We start from the raw sequence: 13,129 nt of genomic DNA, 5'->3' as shown, positions 1-13,129 counted from the left end.
ATGCACAAACACTAGAAAAACGCATCAAATACACAAAATAATTGATTTTAAGACATCAATTTAAGCTATTATAAGACATTCTAAGTGGTATAAAATGCCACTTATCACACCCCCAAACTTAAATCGATGCTTGTCCTCAAGCGTCACAGACTCAAAAACAAAACAAAAACATGCATGAATGCAATCTATATGAAATACAGCGATCCCCCTTACTACGACCAAACCAACCAACTTACAACATCTCAACAAATGCAATTAGGTGAATAAAGATCAATCAAATCATGCAAACTAACATACAGCCAGAAACATGGTGTTTGCGGATGCTTAACAGATATGCTTCGAAACTAGATCAATTATCATAACTCGACTATCCTCAAGGTAAGCACATGATTATACGAAGAATAAATTTTTAGGCACAAAATGACTTATAACACTTCAAGATTACTGGAGCTTATTACGGAATCATGCTTTTTAATTAACACACAAACAAATGCTTATTTGACCGTGCAATGAGTGAGGTCTAGAAAAGACTTATGCAATGGTATCCATTTAGCGAGCGTTAGGTTAGCGGATCCCAGACTATAAAAGCCTTAGGTCACTAGGCACAAAGTCCCCTAAAAACTTAATAACTCGAATACCAAAGAGCCCACTCGTGATCAGTTATGCATTAACTCTCTATTTTTTCTTTTCTTTGTTTTCTTTTTTGTTTTTTTCTCTTTTTTTCTTTCTATTTTTTTCTTCTTTTTTTTCTTTTTTTTTCAAATTTCTGAGCAAGTGCGTTTCGCTCCATCTTACTCAACCCTAGACTACTCGTATAAAAATATGAGCCGGCTACTAGCCAATTAACGCCTAGCCACAATTAGCAATGAATTCCAATTTTTACTCCAATTTTTCTTTTCATGCCTTTTATCACTAAGAACCTATTATAAATTCTAAGTATAATCAATAGATTAACCTTGAAAACTATCAAACCATGACAACAATCTAGTCCTTAAGCATTCTCTAAGACTTAGTGAAATTACAAGTGTTTCTAGCATGCACGTCAACCTACAAGACTCAACATCGCTTTAACGCTATCACTACACTCGCATCAACATCACAAATCAATTGGTAAAGCAACGCAAAAGGGATCATGGTATATGCATGAGCTAAATGACATAATAAATAAAGCTATAAAATAAAATTAAAAAAAACTATATGGAAAAAATATGCAATTGTATGAACTAAACTATCATGAATATGCAACTATATGACACACACACAAAATATTCCTTAACTACCACCCCCAAACTTAAAATCTTCACTGTCCCTAGTGAAGGTAGTAGAAAGGAACACAGGATATACCTACTCGGAGAAATCATCATCACCCTTAGAGGGTGGAGTATCAGGAGGCGAATACGCAGAGTCCTCACCAAAAACGGGCCACTGGATGTCAGTTCCAAGGCCTCTAAAAGCAGTCCCAAGTGCAAGGGTGAGCTCCTGAGCAAACCTGCTCTCTGTCTCGTACATAGCATCCATCCTCCTCGACAGCCTCCTATACTGGGCATCAGCCATCCCAGCTGTGGCGCCCTCCAAATCCGGGTCAGAAGTTTGGGGTCCACACAAACACCTTAATTATAACCTGCTTATAACAATAATAAAGATAATAATAATATATGTAATGACCCTACTTACCAATCACCACGGACCGCAACAGGTTAAAGTATGCACACAAGCCAAACACACTATATATTACAAACCGTTCAAATCCCAACTATTTCAAATTCAAACCGAGTATTAAACATTATTACAAACTTTTACAAACTTAAATTATTCTAAAAGAAGCCTACTAGCTCAGCTTTCTCAACATGAACCCCTAGCTCTCGCGTTGGACTGGGGATCCTCTTTACCAACTGGTTCCTTTTTAACTGGAAAGAATATAAACAACATCGCACAAATGAGCTAACTAGCTCAACAAGTCACAATGACAAAACTGAGAATAATGATCATCAGGTGAATATGTTTATGATATCAAGTGAACAATGGATTATGATTTAGAATTGGATATTATACTTTTAATTTAAATACCAAGGTTAGGCTGCTGATCAGTCACGCACTAACCCCGAGCAAGGCACACAACATTGCTCTAACTACTGGATCCAAGGCACACATTGGCCTAACTTGACCATTATATGGTCTGACCACGAATCTGGTCCACAATTTTATAAAAACAATCCAATTCTAACATAATAACAGAATATGCAATAATAAACAATAACCGAAATTATTAACAACAATAAATGTTTAACAATGAAAGGGTTTCAATCCTTGTAAGGATCAACAAGGTACTTTCAAAGCTTGAATGCTGGGTAATGAAAGAATTGGATAACAAAGGAAACAACGTTTCAGGGTTTCAAGGATTTGGTCTTTCAAAGCATAAGATATCATGGATTGAGTATATAATAATTCAGTTCAGTGTCTGGTATTTAGTTTGTATGTATTTGTGGAGTAGTATCGTAGATTTGTGGTTCTTGTTTGGGTATACAATAATCAATGGATTAGAAAGAATATGGTTCATAGCTCAAGAACAATAACTGAAATCAGGATTTAGGTTTCCGTGCTTCAAAGCACTTGCAATGTCAACAAGACTATCAAGAATTACAATATCTCGAGAAAGTTCAGAACACTTGCCTGATATTAGCTTACTATCCTGCACTTGCTTTCAATCTCAATCGTCTTACTCCTCAACTACCTGTTTCCCTTTCCTACGCCTTGCCTCTTCTGCTAACATATCATAAGCATCTATCAATCATCAACTCACAGGATTCTATTCAATACATACTTCTATCTACCCTTCGTTTTACCCAAATCCGATTAACGGATTGAAATCTATGCAATAACAAAGTAAACACTGAATATATAGACCGATAGTCAAACAACAGGTCACGTATAACACATAATACATCACATAATCAATGACATATCATCTATAAAGAAGTCTCGGGTCATAAATATGCTTTCGGGTATTTAAAATGATTTTTAAAACATTTTTCGGAATTAAAACGGGTCGTTGGATCAATTTCGGAATAATAAACAGGGTTCGGTTGGCCCATTCTGGCTCCGAAATAATTTTAGAATAATTATCGAGCCTTGGAAATAATTTAGAATAATATTTTAAAGCTCGAAACTATTTTTCAGAATTTTTAAATCATTTTTAAATAATTAAATCTAATTAAATAACTAATTAAAATCAATTAATAATTAATTAAATCAATTAATCAATTAATTTTCGAATTAATTGACCAATTAATTAATTATAAATTAACTGAAATTAATTAACTAATTAATTCAGATTTATTTGTGAATTAAAAATAATTTTTGGAATTAAAATAATAATTTTCAGAATTTTCAGAAATTAAAAATGAATTTTTTTAATAAAAATAAATAGGAAATATGATTTTTAAACATTTTATAAACAGGGGTCCTATTTTTGAAAACTTTGCAAACTACAGGGACTAAACTTCACCATCTTCAAAAATACAGGGACTAAACTGCAATTTTGCAGTTTCAGTCGCCGGAAAATCGGGGGTGGCCGGAGAAGACGATCCCGGCGTCCTCACCCCACCAACACCTCCAGATCAACACTACACAACACCAGGAACTTGTTCATGCATTCAAAACATTCTAATCATCCCTGTTCTGGCCGGAAATTGGCCAAGAACATCGCCGGTTTCCGGCGAACATCGCAAATCTTTAAAACACAACTCCCTTCGATTCAAGCATCCTCTGTTAACGAGCTATATATCAATCGATTGCAAATTTTATAAGGAACACAACCCACTATAAATCAACAGTTAATAACCCCTGAATCAAAAACCCCCAAATTTCAATTGAAAACATTCATACGGGTTATAAACCCTAATTTTGAAATTCGAAAATTAAACCCACTTTTGAGCATGTTATTGAACTCCAAATCAGACGTATGACATATGAAAATCATCAGGAAAACAAGCTCTACAACATGCAATCATCAAATCATACAAACAATCATCCGAACAAAAATTCATATTTTTAATAAAATAAATTCAAAAATAAATAAATTTTTAGAAAAATAACCTCGATTTCTGCAGTGAAACAAAGCTCAGAATCTGATAGAACACTTCAAATCCTTCGTTTTGGTTACTCAAGATTTAAAAACAGAGATCGGTAATGCCTTCATTTTGCTGTTTGATTCTTATAACAGTTTTAAGAAATTAGGGCTTTTCTCTGAAAATTATATAATTAACGAAATAAAATACGGTAAAAGGCTATTTATAATTATAGAAAATTTGTATCCCGTTGGATCATTCCGGATATAAAACGGTACGTTTATTTGTAAAAACTGATCTAAACGGTATCGGTTTTGGGGATAATTATCCAAATCAGTACAATTTGTACTGCGGTCTTGGTCTCAGCGCCTGGTTACACGTATTACGAAGTGATAATTGGGATAGTTTAATAAAAAGCTCCCGTTTATCGAAAATACGGGTTTTATTGATTTACCGAAACGAATAGTGTATCGAAAATATTGCACCGGGACTCGCGCAAGACAAACCGTAAGCCGGATCGAAAAAGTCGAAACATGGAATATGCTCGGAATATTACAATTAGGTTAGGAAGGAGTTCTCGAATGAGTTTCGGGTTCCAAAAACGTAACAACGGTTGACGTCGGTTGGTTCCCGTTTTTATAAATTAGATTTTAATTACCCGGAAAAAGATTTTAGAAATTTCATATGATTCTTATAAATCCATAAACCAACATAAAAATAATTAGGAAGATATGACAACTATCTATATTTTATTTTGGAAATATAAAAATTAAAATACTCAATTAATATTATTTTTGAATATTCAAGTACAGATAACACTTAACAATTAACTCACAGAATAGATACTGAACACACATAATAATTATATAATAGCAAAAATAATTACACGATATATCCCGGATATTACACCAGCACCCTCCTGAGCTCTAGAAGAGCCTGCCTTATCACGCCCCGGTCTCGCCATGGTAGCACCAGCTGCTGGACGCCCTCCTGGAAGACGATAACCCAGCCCATTCTCCTCGGGCTCTCCACCAGTCCACTCCTGTATCGCACTCAGAGTCCTGGAATCAATAGGAGCGGCCGGCAGCTACAACTGCTCGTGAGAAGGCCACTGAACTCCCACTGCTCGGCAAAGCTCTGTAACAGTAGATGCATAAGGGATGTTCATGTGCTTCGCTCCACTCAAAAACTTCAGAATTCCTTGGTAGATGAACTCACCAAGGTCCACATAGTACTCCTCATTCAAAATACCCCATAACAACTGTGCTCGCTCAACTGTAATCTCATGTGCATGTGAAGTAGGCAGAATATTAGCACAAATAAAGGCATTCCATGCACGGGCATACCTATTCATCGCAATCGCCGGAAAATGACGATACTCGTTAGTCCCAGTCTTGAACGTCCAAACCGTGCCCGACCTATAGAGAGTAACACAAATCAAATTCAAGTCAAAATCTTCAGCAGTCTTCTCGTTCCAATTCTCCTCCGTGGGCTTCCTCTGTCGCTGCCCAGTCACATGGCGAATCGCCGCATGATGATAATCCACCGTCAGCCCACACATAACAGAAAACCCATTCTTTTCAGCCTTTACGTCATATAGAACTCGCGAACCACGCTCATCAGAACTGCCTCTGGTGACTCACAGAAAGAAATCCAACCCTTCTCAGCAATCATCGGCAACAACTCACCGTCCCTCCCCGATGGTAAGAATCCCCTTTCCTTCAAAATCAGCTTACCCAGAAGCCTAGTATACTCCTCCTCAATAGCCCTATCAAACAAACGAGGTCTCACAGCAGTACCCCTCGAAAAATCAGCAGTAGGAACAGTGCTACTGCTATCAATCGTCCTGGATCTCTTGGGTGCCACTGAAACTGAGAAAAAGTGCTTAAGATTTATGTTTTTGAATATGGGAGAGAGTTTAAGGTTTCAAAGTGTATGGGGGAGTATATGGAATAGTTGTATGTATATATAGGGTAAAGATTAGGGTTAAAATTTGATTAGGAGTGGGGTTGAGGGTTAAAAACGTGGGTTTATGGGAAAATAGCTCATGGGTTGTGGGTTTGTGTTTTTTTATTTTCTGATTTTTTTTGGATTTTTATTAAGCTTAAAAAAAATTCAGGCAGTCGGGCCCTGAGCGGTCGCTCAGCTTGCTGAGCGGTCACTCAGCAGAGCTGAGCGGGCACTCAGGGACCTTCTGGAAAAAAAATTCTTGGTCTGGTTTTTCAGATTTTTTTGTGGTTTTGGATAGGTTACTAACTTCTAAGGGTTCCTATAACAACAAATCCTGGGTTGTCTCCCAAGAAGCGCTTCTTTTTCATCATTAGCTTGACGTAGGGTACTTCGCTCAAGTTGACAATAAAACGGCACTAACCACTTCCCGGTTTGCCGTGTCCCCATAGTAATGCTTCAAATGCTGACCATTAACCTTGAATGCTTGACCCGGATCATTCTCAAAAATCTCCACCGCTCCATATGGAAACACAGTTTTGACAATAAAAGGTCTAGAACACCTTGATTTCAACTTTCTACGAAAAAGTCGGAGACGAGAGTTGAATAAAAGAACTTGCTGCCCCGACACAAATGACTTACGATATAGCTTCCTGTCGTGCCACCTTTTCACTTTTTCCTTGTACATTTTGTTGTTCTCGTACGCTTGGAGTCGAAATTCATCAAGTTCATTTAGCTGAAGCATTCACTTATTTCCAGTTGTATCTAGATCAAGGTTCAACTTCTTCAACGCCCAATAGGCTTTATGTTCAAGCTCCGCAGGTAAATGACATCCCTTACCATAAACAAGTTGAAATGGGGACATCCCAAGTGGAGTCTTGTATGATGTTCTGTAAGCCCAAATAGCTTCGTCGAGCTTTAAAGACCAATCCTTCCTTGACGGACAAACAAGTTTCTCTAGAATGCGCTTGATCTCTCTATTAGACACTTCCGCTTGACCATTCGTTTATGGGTGATAGGCAGTAGCAACACGATGATTCACATTGTAGCGCTGCATCATAGAAGTGAACTTACGGTTGCAGAAATGCGACCCCTCATCACTTATGATTAGTCGTGGTGTTCTAAATCTTGTGAAAATCGGCTTATGAAGAAAATTCAGCACTACCTTTGCATCATTCGTCGGTAGAGCCTTGACTTCTACCCATTTTGAGACATAATCAACTGCCAGCAAGAAACACTGATTATTGCAGGACGAGACAAATGGCCCCATGAAATCGATTCCCCAAACATTAAAGACCTCGACTTCAAGCATCACATTTAACGGAATCTCATCCTTCTTCGTAAGATTCCCCACTCTTTGGCAACGATCACACCTTAAAATGAACTGATGAGCATCCTTAAAAAAAGTAGGCCAGAATAAACCTGCTTACAGAATACGAGTTGTCGTGTTCTCACCACCATAATGTCCACCATAAACTGTGGAGTGGCAGTCTCGTAATATCCCCTCTGTCTCAAATGTGATACATCTCTTGATGATCTGGTCAGCTCCCTGTCTAAATAAACACAGTTCATCCCACATATACCACTTCACCTCATGCAGAAACTTCTTCTTTTGAGCTGTATTCATATTAGAAGGCATTATATTGCTGATAAGAAAGTTCACAATATCTGCGAACCATGGCTCTTCCTCTTGAACTGTGAACAACTGCTCATCCGGAAAAGATTCGTTGATCAATGTCTTATCATGTGAAGTAGAATCGGGATTCTCCAATCTAGAGAGATGGTCAGCTACTTGATTCTCAGTACCTTTTCGATCCTTGATCTCTAACTCAAATTCCTGTAGCAAGAGCACCCAATGAATAATTTTAGGATTCGAATCCTTCTTGGAACCAAAATAATGAATGGCCGCATGATCAGTGAATACTGTCACCTTTGTCCCAAGCAAATAAGATCGAATTTTTTTGAAACCAAAGACTATAGCCAAGAGCTCCTTCTCAGTAGTGGTGTAGTTCATTTGAGCTCCATTTAGAGTCTTACTAGCATAGTAGACAACATGAAAGAGATTATTCTTGCGCTGCCCAAGAACTGCGCCCACCGCATAATCACTCACATCACACATCATCTCAAAAGGCTCTGTCCAGTCAGGTGCCGTAATAACTGGTGAAGTTATCAAACTCTTCTTGAGAGTCTCGAATGCCGTCAAGCATTCATCATCGAATTTGAAAGGCACATCTTTCTCGAGCAAGTTGCACAACGACTTTGATATCTTCGAGAAGTCCTTGATGAAACGCCGATAAAAACCCACATGACCAAGAAAACTACAGATTCCTTTCACAGAAATAGGTGTTGAAAGATTTTCAATGACTCCCACCTTGGCTTTGTCCACCTCGAGACCCTTGCTACATACCTTATGCCCAAGAATAATGCCTTCACGCACCATAAAGTGACATTTTTCCCAATTGAGCACCAAATTAGTTTCCACGCACCTTTTGAGCACCGCACGAAGATTATTCAAACATTCATCATACGAATGTCCAAAGACAGAGAAGTCGTCCATGAACACCTCGACATTATTTCCAATCATATCAGAGAATATAGCCATCATATATCTCTGAAAAGTGGTCGGTGCACCACATAAGCCAAATGAAACTCTGCAAAAAGCAAACGTGCCAAATGGACAAGTGAAGGTAGTCTTTTCTTGATCCTCTGGTGCAATACATATCTGATTATACCCCGAATAGCCATCTAGAAGACAATAATACTCATGACCGGCCAACCTGTCAAGCATCTGATCAATAAATGGAAGAGGGAAGTGATCCTTCCTCGTGGCCTTGTTCAACTTTCTGTAATCCATTCATACCCTCCATCCTGTGACTGTTCGAGTGGGAATGAGCTCATTCTTCTCATTTTCTACCACAGTAATACCTCCTTTCTTAGGTACACATTGCATGGGGCTCACCCACGAACTGTCAGAAATAGGATATATGATTCCTGCATCCAGCCATTTCAGAATTTCTTTCTTCACTAATTCTTTCATGATAGGATTAAGTCTTCGCTGTTGCTCCACCGTTGGCTTACTACCTTCCTCTAGCAGAATTTTATGCATGCAGTACGAGGGGCTGATCCATTTTATGTCTGTTATAGTCCATCCGATAGCCGATTTGAATTCTCTCAAGATCCTCAAGAGTTTGTCCTCCTCACTACCCGAAAGGTCAGATGCAATAATAACAGGTAAAGTAGATGCATCACCTAAAAAAGCATACCTCAAGTGTTCAGGCAATGGTTTAAGCTCCAAGACAGGTGCTTCCTCAATAGATGGTTTGAGATTTCCTTCAGCATTTTTGAGGTCAGAAGTACCAAGAGATTCAAATGGCATGTCTAGCTTTCACCTCCAAGGAGAAGCATTTAGATATTGTAGTTGCTCATTGCCATCCTCATCATCACTATCAAAGTCCTCCACTAAGGCTTTCTCTAATGCATCAGACATTAGCATATGATCAAGTTCTGAAGTAACCGCAGAATCAATCAAATCCACCTTTAAGCAGTCCTCGTCTTCAGTAGGGAATTTCATCACTTTGAATATATTGAATGTCACATCCTGATCCTGCACCCTCATAGTAAGTTCACCTTTCTGCACATCTATCAAGGTATGACCTCTAGCCAAGAAAGGTATCCCCAAGATTATGGGAATCTTCTTATCTTCCTTGAAATCCAGAATAACAAAGTCTGCAGGAAAGAAGAGCTTATCCACCTTTACTAGCACATCCTCCACTATGCCTCGTGGGTATGTAATAGAACGATCAGCCAATTGTAGAGACATGTAGGTGGTCTTTGGATCAGGAAAATTCAACTTTTTGAAGATAGACAATGGCATCAGATTGATGCTTGTTCCCAAATTGCACATGCATTTGTCAAAAGACAACTTGTCGATGGTGCAAGGAATGATAAAGCTACCTGGATCTTTAAGCTTTGGAGGTAATTTTTGTTGCAGCATAGCACTGCACTCTTCCGTTAGAGCAACGGTCTCCAGGTCATCCAGTTTCACCTTCCTTGAAAGAATACCTTCATAAATTTCGCATAACTAGGCATTTGCTCCAGAGCCTCAGCGAAAGGTATGTTGATGTGAAGTTTCTTGAACACCTCCAGAAACTTACTGAACTGCTTATCCAGCTTTTGTTGTTGCAATCTCTTAGGGAAAGGTGGTGGAGGATAGAGTTGTTTCTCCCCTGTATTACCCTCAGGAAGAGTGTGTTCAACAGTAGTCTTCTTTGGTTCTGCCGCTTTCTCCTTTTGCTTAGCTTCTTCATCACCAACTTCAACTTCTCCATCTTTTGCTTTTTCAGCATCAGCAACTTTTCCAGACCTTAAGGTAATAGCCTTGACTTGCTCTTTAGCTTCCTTTCTACCTGGCACTTCAGTATCACTGGGAAGTGTGCCAGGTTGACGATTGAGCACTGCATTGGCTATTTGACCAATTTTATTTTCCAATATCTTGATAGAAACAGCCTGACTTTTACACAACAGCTTGAGTTCCTCGAAATCAGCACTAGAATGTGGAGCTGCACCTCCTTGTTGAGGATATAATTGCCTTTGAGCATAATGCTGTGGTTGCTGGAATCCAGGTGGATTAAACTGTTTACTTACGCCTTGCTGATATGGTTGCTGAATAGCATTCTGATTATTGCTCCAGCTGAAATTTGGATGATTTCTGTTGTTAGGATGATAAGTAGCTGGTACAGGTTGCTGCGGTCGCTGATAATTGTTCACGTACTGAACAGATTCATTAATAAGAGAACACTGATCCATAGCATGAGAACCTGCACAAAGCTCACAGACCATAGCTATCTGATTGACTCCATAGGTGGCTAAAGAATCGACCTTCAAAGACAGCGCTTGGAGCTGCGCTGCAATAGTTGTAGCTGCATTAACTTCCAGAATACCCGCTACCTTCCCAGGAATCATCCTTTGAGTTGGATTTTGATGCTCATTTGCAGCCATAGTCTCAATAAGATTATAAGCCTCAGTATAGCTTTTGGCCCACAAGGCGCCTCCAGCTACTGCATCAAGCATGGGCCGAGATTGGGCCCCCAAACCATTATAGAAACCAGTGATCACCATCCAATCAAGCATACCATGATGTGGACACTTTCTCAACATCTCCTTGTAGCGCTCCCAAGCTTCACACATGGATTCTGTAGGTTGCTGTGCAAACTGAGTAAGAGCACTCCTCATAGCCGCAGTTTTCGCCATTGGATAGAACTGTACCAGAAACTTTTGCGCAAGGTCTTGCCAAGTAGTGATGGACCCCGCTGGTTCAGAATGTAACCAGTCCTTATCTTTATCCCTCAGAGAGAATGGGAAAAGCCTCAGCTTGATAGCCTCATCAGTCACACCATTATATTTGAAAGTACTACAGATCTCGACAAAATTCCTGATGTGCATGTTGGGGTCTTCAGTAGCAGCACCTCCAAAAGAAACAGAATTCTGCACCATCTGAATAGTGTCCGGCTTGATTTCAAAAGTGTTAACCAGAATAGCCGAATGAAGGATGATTGACTGAATGTCATCAATTTTAGGCCGAGAAAAGTCCATAAGGGCTGGATGTGCCGGAACTATACGATCACCCATGATTACTGGTTCTCTCTGCTCACTCTCTGTATTCGAATCTTCAAAATCTATCTTCTCCGGAATACCAAGAACTTTGTCTGTCTCCTCAGCCGTATCTAAAGTCCTCTTGTGAGTACGAGAACGTGTTTGCATAAACGCTCGCTAAAGTACCTGAAACACAACCGGAAACAATAAGTAACAAGTCTTAATCAATGAGTCCTAATAACCAGTGATGGTAAGTACATAAACTAAACAAATACGATGAGTCCCCGGCAGCGGCGCCAAAAACTTGTTAAGGCGGAAAACACGTGCTAATAATACACGCAAGTATACGCGTTCGCAAGTAATATAGAATACTTTCTAGTTCGTTCCCACAGAGACTCAGACTAATTATGTTCAATTAACACTCATTCACCAATGTATAATTACTTCTCAATGTCAAGACAATAACGCTTAGATTTGATTAACTAATTATTAACTACAATTAACTACGAGAATTAAGCACTTAATTGACACTTGAATTAACAATATTAAACACACATGAGATCACAACTTCATTACTACTTCCTTCAATAGTTATTATTATTACCCTTAGCATGTAACGGTGATGATATTAATCAAACAACACGAAACTGATAAAAGCCAACTTTCATTGTACTAATACCATTCTACCAAGCATCCACAATTAAGACAGAAGTTGAATAGGCATCAATTATGTTGAGACCCTATATGTCTACAGAATTTGACAACATAATGATTTAAGCACAAGTTATTCCTTATGATTACACAGGGCAAGTAAAACGGTTAGAGTTACCTACTAATCATGCATACACATACATGAACCTATGCTAGCATGGCAAGTTCTAAACCTCAAGATCCACTGTCGCTTCACAAGAGATTAACACCTTATCTTATATGTTCATGATGCACATAAGACGAATAAGCATAACCAATACTAGATATCATACAATCATCATACATTAAGGTATTAAACAACTAACTAAAGAATTCCATAGTAAATCCGTTACGACCCCATGATCACGATTAGCCCATGATAGAACTCATCGTCACCATGGGTTCATATAAAAACATGATAAAAAAACACACGAGAATAACTAAATAAACTACTTATATTGAACCAGAGTACTTCACAAGAGTAAATAGGTTCAATGTAAAGAAAACTAGCATCCACTGTTACAACAAAATAAAGAATCACAAGAAACTATGCTTCTTCTTCATTGCGGTGTGCTAAAACAGTCTTCTTCCTTATCTCCTCGCTCCTCGATTGTTACTACGATTCAACACACGTGAAACGTCTCTGAAAACTACATATATAGAAGTCCCACAAAACCCATCTATCTCAGAAGTTGGAAGCTCAACAGAATTAGGAGTCTAGAAATATTAATTTTAATTTACGTCCCTGAGCGGGCGCTCAGGGTCGCTCAGAGCTGAGCGGGCGCTCAGAACCTTTCTGGAAAAATCTCTGTTTTGCTCCCGTTCCTTGCTAC

At 38.8% G+C, this 13,129-nt stretch overlaps 1 non-coding gene across 1 annotated transcript; it reads left to right on the top strand.

The window, feature by feature from the left end:
- The first annotated feature begins 11,142 nt into the window (after window positions 1–11,142).
- On the top strand, window positions 11,143–11,249 carry LOC141699578 (small nucleolar RNA R71). The gene has a single exon (XR_012566025.1). It is a non-coding gene; the product is annotated as a small nucleolar RNA R71 (small nucleolar RNA).
- Window positions 11,250–13,129: the final 1,880 nt, after the last annotated feature.

Source organism: Apium graveolens, chromosome 11 (genome assembly GCF_009905375.1).
Source record: "Apium graveolens cultivar Ventura chromosome 11, ASM990537v1, whole genome shotgun sequence".
In the NCBI taxonomy this organism is placed as follows: Eukaryota; Viridiplantae; Streptophyta; class Magnoliopsida; order Apiales; family Apiaceae; genus Apium; species Apium graveolens.
The sequence above is the reverse complement of the archived record's forward strand: the minus strand, read 5'-3'. Positions and strand labels throughout refer to the sequence as shown.